Here is an 8,675-nt window from a genome sequence, read left to right as displayed (position 1 = left end):
TTAGCATCACACTCATGCACAAATCTCAGGTTCATGGGCAAGAGAGGCCAACCCTAAGGTGTCACCACTTTCTGGGCTCAGTATAGGATGGAATAGAGCATAAGTCTGAAGTAAAGGGAACTTCCATATGCCACAGGTGCAGTCCTAAAAAATAAGTACATGAATAATAAAAATAAAATTTAAAACGGCAGAAGACTTCAATTGAAAAAATGAAATTGGAACCCTATTTTACACCACTCACAAAAATTCACTTGAATGGAAGTTCCTGTGTGGCTCAGTGGAAACGAACCCAACTAGCATCCATGAGGATGCGGGTTCGACCCCTGGTCTCACTCAGGGGTTTAAGGATCCGGCGTTGCATTGAGCTGTGGTGTAGGTCGTAGACACAGTTCGGATCTGGTGGTGTTGTGGCTGTGGTGTAGGCCAGCAGCTACAGCTCTAATTCAACCCTAGCCTGGGATCCTCCATATGCCACCAGTGAGGCCCTAAAATTAAAAATGACAACAAAAAAATTCACTCGAATGGAGGAATATTTAAACATGAAACTTGAAACTATAAAACTCCTAGAAGAAAAATTAGGGGAAAATCTCCTTGACATTGGTTTGGCAATGATACTTTGGGATCTGACACCAAAAACACAAACAACAAAAACAAAATTTAAGAAATGGAGGAGGGAGAATTCCTGTCGTGGCTCAACATAAACAAATCTGACTAGCATCCATGAGGACACAGGTTCAGTCCTTGGCCTTGCTCAATGGGTTAAGGATCCAGTGTTGCCATGATCTGTGGTGTAGGCTGCAGACACAACTCAAATCCCACATTACTGTGGCTGTGGCACAGGGCCAGCAGCTACAGCTCCAGTTCAACCACAGGGAGGGGAGGTCAGGGGTCGGGGCTAAAAAGACAAAAGACAAAAAATTTTAAATTTTTTGTAAGTAAAAAATGTACTCCATTTTAAGTAAATGGAGGTGTTCTCTTGCGGCACAGCAGGTTAAGGATACATTTTTTGTCACAGCAGTGGCTGCTGTGGTATGGCTTCCATCCCTGGCCTGGGAATTTTCACATGCCTTATCTGATATATGATTGGCAAATATTTTCTCCCATTCTGGTGTTGTCTTTTCATTGTTGACGATGTCTTTTGCTGTGCAGAAGCCCTTTAACTTGCTGTACCTCCATTTATTTATTTATTTATTTATTTATTTATTTATTTATTTAGGCTGGGTCCAAGGTAGTTTTTATCTTTGTTGACTAGTTTAATGTACTAAAACGAAATGGAAAACCAGGTAAATCCAAACCCACCATCATTCTGGAAACAGTGAAAATATATAAGTATATAAGATGAAACCATTTAATAAATCAAATTAATTTTAAATAACTTCCATAATTGTGTGGACAGCTTTATCAACATGCTTGTCTAGCTTAATGTATGAGATATCTCAGAGTAACATACTTAATCAAAATTGAAAGATTCGATATAAGTGGGATGTTGGAAAACAAGAAAGTTGTTCAACACCCAAACACCATTTAAGTCATGTTTCTCTACCTGAGACTGATGAGACTGTGAGCATCCTGTGTGTGATGAGAAAGTGGACTAATAACAAAATATTTGAGGCCCAGTTCTCTTCATTTTTGTTTTTGGTAATATAATTAAAACTCTCTTGTCTATGGTGTCCTCTGAGCCTTGCAAGCCATACAAATTGGACACTTTTAGTCCCTCGGGAACAGCAGCTGGCATGTTTTAACAAAGTTCTGATTGAGCTGTGGATAAAGGACTAGATTTCACCTACTGCCTCTAAATAATTTGAAAACCAATTAAAAATTGTCCATGTCCGTGTATGTGTGTGCACATGTGTGCATATGCAAGTCTCAGTGACTTTTAATAACTCTTGAAATGTCATCACCAGCAGCACAATCAGGCACTTGACATCCCCTTCCTTGTCCAATAATATTTCCTTTCCAATTCTTATATTAGGCCTGAAGCTGAAGGATTTGTGTATAACATAGGAACACAGTGAAAGAGTCTTGAAGATGTGATTCTTTGAATCTACCCTTTCTCTCCTGAAAGGGGAGAAAAGACACTAAGATAGATGTATAGATAGATGATAGATACATGATAGATAGATAGATAGATAGATAGATAGATAGATAGATAGATAGAGGGATAGATTCTTAGATAGATAATAGACATATTAGATTAATACATACATATATATTTGCCACACCTGTAGCATGTGGAAGTTCCCAGGCCAGGGATTGAAACCACACCACGGCAGTGACCTGAGCCACCACAGTTAAAACACCAGTCCTTAAGAGGCTGAGCCACCAGAGAACTCCAACACTAAGATATTTAGTCCTCCAAAGGGCTTTACCTTCAGAAACACATTTTCAAGAATTAATGTCACCAGTGTTTTGTTCGGCCCTCTGCCCACGGGATACAATTTGTACTTGGAGTTTCAGGATCAAAGGAATGAGGTAAATACATTAAACATCTAGCCAAGGTTAAAGTTATGCATAGTGAAATTGAGATGTTGTTACTGATTTTGTATAAATAGTTTGATCTTAATATTTCCCAGTTATATTCAATGTTTCAGAGCCAAGGTGATCGTCTCAGTGATAAAGACAGCAAAGGTGGGTGTTAACCATCAGGAAGAAGGATGTTGTGTTAAGAGGAATGCAGAAATTTGGGTCATTTGGCATGACTTTCAGAGTCCCTTTCTGTCAAATGTTTATCTTCAGATAGACTTCATGAGACATTTTTGTTATACAAAATTATACTCTACGTGTGTGTGTGTGTGTGTGTGTGTGTGTGTGTGAAGAGGCTATTTAAAAAGTTACTGTTTAAGGTCTTTTTAAAAAGAAACTGTTTCTTTCCATCCTATTTCTATCTATTCCTTCCTTCAACCAAATATAGATTCATAATATATTTCATATGAAAATCAAGAATAACAGTACTTATGGAGTTCCCATTGTGGCTCAGTGTAATAAACTTGACTAGTATCCATGAGGACACAGGTTCAATCCCTGACCTCACTCAGTGGGTCTGGGATCCAGCATTGCCTGGAGCTGTGGAGTAGGCCAGCAGCTACGTTTCTGATTTGACCCCTATCCTGAGAACATCTATATGTCATGGGTACAGCCCTAAAAATACATGCACACACACACAAAAAAAAAATAACAATGCTTACTAAAGGGTGATGGTAAAATTAAATAATCAACTTTTAATACCTCTTCACATATAGTAAGCTCTCTAAATATAATAGTTTTTGTTACTGATGAAAATCGACATCTCCTATCATCCCCTATCCCACCCAAATCTGCACTTCATCATGCATTTCTCATTTGATCATGCATTACATTCATCAATTTGCACAAATCAATCATTTTTTTAGGCTGTAAACTCTTTGACCATGTGGTCCAATTTACCTATACACATTGGAAGATTGTAGTAAATGTTCACTGGCTAAGTATAAGGAGGAACAAATAAAAATTATAAAATTTCCAAAAAGTGGTCAGTAACAGCTTATGTAAAAAAGGGCAGTATGCTAATGATACCAGTGTCTATCCCTGCTGTGTGATTCCCTCCACCCTTTGAGCTTCAGTCCACAAAAGGAAAGAGGCAGAGGAGAGTATGCCTGATGCGACATGGACCACCTCTTGAAAGGTCACCATCTTTATTCTCTACCCACCTCCCCAAGCAAGGATTGTGTCAGTTATACAAGATGAATATGTTCAAAAGATGTGCTGTACAAAACCATGGCCATAGTTAACAAAACTACATGATGCACTTAAAAATTTATTAAGAGAGTAGCTCTCACATTTGTGTTTTAACCACAAGAAAAATTACAATGTTCTTTGAGATTTGGATTTACATATCTGTTTTCCAATAGCAAATTTTATATATTTTTAAATAATTATAAAGCAAATAATCTCTTTAGGGTAAAGGAATCAAAATAACAAGTTACCTATACAAAATAACAGGCTGAAGTTTTAAGAAATCTGACATAAAACAGCCAAGAGCAAGGAAACTGACTCATACCACACAACACTGTAATCATAGCAAGATAAAACCCTCTTGAAAAACACAATGTTTGCTATTATGAATATTAAATCTGTAGACTCTAAATCCACAATGGTTGGAGTCATGTCTTTTTTTATTATTTTATTTTATTTTATTTTGCTGTTTAGGGCTACACCCACAGCTTATGCAGATTCTCAGGCTAGGGGTCAAATTGGAGCTATAGCCACTGGCCTATGCCACAGCCACAGCAATGCAGGATCCGAGAAGTGTCTTTGACCTACACCACAGGTCACAGCAACACCAGATCCCTAACACACTGAGCAAGGCCAGGGATCAAACCTGCATCCTCATGGATGCTAGTCAGATTCATTAACCCCCAAGCCATGCCAGGAACTCCTCTTTTTTATCTTTACATACAAAGATATGGTTTGAATATGAATGAATCCTTCAGAAAGTTCTTGATATCAATAAATTTGTATGGAATTTAAGTGGGATCCTGCTGCATAGCACAGAGAACTATATATATAATCACTTGTGATGGAAAATGATGGGGGATAATGTGAAAAAAAGAATGTATATATATATATATGTATGACTGGGTCACATTGCTGTACAGCAGAAATTGACAGAACATTGTAAATAAATCATAATAAAAAATGTTTAATAAAAGGCAAAAAATATGCTACAGGAATATATTGTACAATATAAGGAATATAACCAGTATTTTATAGCAACCATAAATGGAATATAAACTTTAAAAATTGTGTATCACTATGTTGTACACCTGAAACATATAATATTGTACAGCAACTATACTTCAATTTAAAAGAACAGAAAAACAAATAAATAATAACAATGAAATTTTGAAACCAAAATAAATCCATATAAAATAGGCTATGTAAATATCACTACTGAACACAAATGCTTATTCTTTCCAAAAACAGTATTACTGGAAAAGGATTATTGAAAGACTTCACATGTGATCATGTAATTGGATCACTGAAATGACTGCTATATTAGATATTTGGACAGCTCAACAAATTATGAATACTACCACCACGTGGGAAAGATTCTGAATTCTACTCATGGTGCTGAAGAAGAAAACATTTTAGAGGAAGGAGAAGGAGGAGGAGGAAAAAGAGAAGAAAACACATATAGCCAAGTATTTTCATACAAAGTAGCTGAAACAAAAGAGAAAAAGAAGATGTTCCAATGGAGCTGGGGAACTGCACTGCTGTAAAAGAATTTATTTTCCTTGGCCTAACCCAAGAGCAAGAACTGAGCTTGGTATTATTTCTTGTCTTTCTTTTGGTGTATATGACAACTCTGCAGGGAAACCTCCTCATCATGATCACTGAGACCTGTGAGTCTCGCCTTCACACACCCATGTATATTTTTGCTCTGTAATTTATCTATTGCCAACATGTGCTTTTCCTCCATCACAGCTCCCAAAGTTCTGGCAGATCTTTTGTCACCAAGAAAGACCATCTCCTACAATGGCTGCTTCACCCAGATGTTCTTCTTCCACCTTATTGGAGGGGTGGATGTATTTTCTTTGTCAGTGATGGCATTAGATCGGTATGTGGCCATCTCCAAGCCCCTACACTACACACTACATGACCATCATGAGTAGAGGCTGTTGCATTGAGTTTATAGTGGCCTCCTGGGTGGGGGGCTTTGTCCACTCCATTGTGCAGATTTCACTTTGCTGCCACTCCCCTTCTGCACACCCAATGTCCTTGACACTTTCTACTGCAGTGTCCTCCATGTCCTCAAACTTGCCTGCACTGACATTTTTGTGCTTGAGCTGCTGATGACTTCTAACTGCTCACCATGCTGTGGTTCATTTTCCTCCTGGTGTCCTACCTGGTCATATTATTATTACTAAGGTCTCACCAGGAGGAGGGCAGGAGGAAAGCCATCTCTACCTTCACATCCCACGTCACTGTGACCTTGCACTTCATGCCCTGCATCTATGTCTACACCCAGCCCTTCACAGCCCTCCCCAGAGATAAGGCCATCTCTGTCACCTTCACTGTCATCTCCCCACTGTTGAAACCCTTGATCTATACCCTGAGGAACCACGAGATGATGTTGGCCATGAGGAAACTGAAGGGAAGACTCGTGCCTTCTGTCACAGGATAGACTGCTAGCTCACCCCACTCACCATCTTTGAAAATGTTTGTCCATCAAATAAACTATATTTGATTAATTTTCATATTTCTGCTAAGATACTATGACTTACAAATGTTGTGATCATTGTGCAATGATGGAAAAAAATGGGTTTCATGTTTCAAAATACTTAGCCAGAAAAGTGTATGTCACTTTTGCTATGCAGCCTTGGAAGAGAGAAAGAAAATGGAATCCAAATACACTCAGACCATCTTATCACATTAGATAGTTGTAGGGTTTTTTTTCAGCTCTACAGAGATGTGATTGACAAATAAAAATGACTTCTATTTAATATGTACAACTTGATGTTGTGAAACCATCATTGGGGGAAAGTGAGTTAAGCTGGGATCCTCCATGTTTTTTTTTTTTTACAACAACATGGGAATCTACACTTGCCTAAATGAATTTTTCAATTAAAAAGGCAAAAAAATTGCTGTATATCCAGACATTCCCATTAATTCCTACACTGTTCACAGGAAGAGAGCTGAGACATATTAGAAAATAACACAGTTTGGAAAGACAAACATCATGTGATATCAGTTGTAGATGGAAGGAATCTAAAAAAAGATACAAATGAATTTATTTACAAAGCAGAAACAGACTCCCAGACTGTGAAAACAAACCTCTATTTGCCAAAGGGGACAGGTGTGTGGGGGGGAGCAATGGACTGGGGGTCTGGGATCAGCATATGCACATTATTGTACATAGAATGGATAGTCAACAGAGACCTGATGTATAGCACAGGGAACTCTGCCCAATATTCTGCTGTAACCTACATGGGAAAAGAATATGAAAAAGAATGGATATGTGTACTTGTATAACTAAATCACTTTGTTGTACAGAAATGATCACAACCCTGTAAATCAGCTATATTTCAATACAACTTTAATTAAAAGAAGAAAAAAATGCAGTTTTAACATTGGGATTCTATAAAGTCTTTCACAAGGTAATTACATCTTAAGAAAGTAAACATATCCAAACGAAGTTCCTCTCTGGCTGTAAAATATGCATAAATTAAATATCTATTACCTAAGGAGTTTTCCATCTAAAGCCTGCATGCCAGTAGTTGATGGAAGCAGCTTTGAAGTTAGCAGAGCTTGAATTAGAGTTCCCATCATGGCTCAGTGGAAATGAATCCAACTAATATCCTTGAGGATATGAGTTCGATCCCTGGCCTTGCTCAGTGGGTTGGGGATCCAATGTGGCCATGAGCAGTAGTGTAGGCCAGCAGCTGTAGTTCTGATTTGACACCTAGCCTGGAAACTTCCATACACCATGGGTATGACCAAAAAAGCCAAAAAAGCCAAAAAAAAAAAAAAAAAAAAAAAAGAATATGGACCTCAGCAGTCATGAGTCCCATGACCTGGGAATTCCTACTGTGGCACAACAGGATCAGCTGTGTCTCTGGTTTGCAGGGACACAGGTTCAATCCCCTGCCCAGCATAGATTAAGGATCCAGCTCAGCTATGGCATAGGTTGCAACTGTGGCTCAGATCTGATCCCTGGCCTGGGAACTACATATACCACAGGGCGGCCAAAAAGAAAAGAAAGAAGTAAAAGAGAATGCAACAAAAAAACCAAAAAAAATTAATTAAATGAAAAATCTCTATGAGCTGGTGCAAGGTCTTTCCTCTGACCTTCCTCTGATGCCCTGGCCCACTGGCCACCATCCACTACTCTTCCTCAGCACCTTGAGCTTGGCTCTAACCCTCATGCCTTCTTAGCTTTATGCTTTGCAGTTTTATCCAAGAACCTGGCAGAACAAGCAGAACATAGAAAACACTCATACAAATTTTAAAAATCAAGGGGTTCCTACTGTGGTTTGTTGGGTTCCTACTGTGGTTTGTTGGGTTGGACACCAACCCAAGGTGGTGTCCATGAGGATGTGGGTTCAATCCCTGGCCTTGCTCAGTGGGTTAAAGATCCAGCATTATGGCAATCTGTGGTGTAGGTCATGGATGCAGCTCTGGATCCAGTGCTGCCATAGCTGTATCATAGGCCTGCAGCTTCAGCTCTGATTTGACCCCAGCCTTGGAATTGCCATATGCAATAGTTGTGGCCTTAAAAATAAGAAAAATTAAAAAGTCAATGAATGAATATTTCCTCTCACTCGTTTTTGCTGCTCAAATCCTTGGAGAATTTGGTGAAAAAAAAAAAACAACCATCAGATTTACTTTTATTCCCTGACACCTAACACTCTAAAACACATAGAAAACTCTGAAGCTTCTTCAGACTATGCCTATACATTCAGAAGTATTGGAAAGACATGGAAAACACTAGTTGACGTATCAACTCGACTTTTGTTTGTTTGTTTGTTTGTTTGTTTTGCTTACTTATTATGCTATTTACAACCTAGGAGGAGTTTTTTGGTTTTTTCATTTGTTTGTTTGTTTTGCTCCATTTCTGGAGGTATACTATGGATCTAAAAATATTTGAAACTAGGAAAATGGTGATGTTATGGTACACATCTCAGGCCACAAATCAG

At 38.4% G+C, this 8,675-nt stretch overlaps 1 pseudogene; it reads left to right on the top strand.

Annotated features, from left to right (window-relative positions):
* Positions 1 to 4,949: 4,949 nt before the first annotated feature.
* LOC146399387 (olfactory receptor 4D10-like) lies at positions 4,950 to 6,255 on the top strand (annotated as a pseudogene).
* Positions 6,256 to 8,675: the final 2,420 nt, after the last annotated feature.

This window comes from Sus scrofa, chromosome 10, assembly GCF_054392235.1.
Source record: "Sus scrofa isolate SSC_HxYL_T2T_F1_AM1 chromosome 10, Sscrofa_HxYL_maternal_Yorkshire_Landrace_v2.0, whole genome shotgun sequence".
NCBI classification, from domain to species: Eukaryota; Metazoa; Chordata; class Mammalia; order Artiodactyla; family Suidae; genus Sus; species Sus scrofa.
The sequence above is the reverse complement of the archived record's forward strand: the minus strand, read 5'-3'. Positions and strand labels throughout refer to the sequence as shown.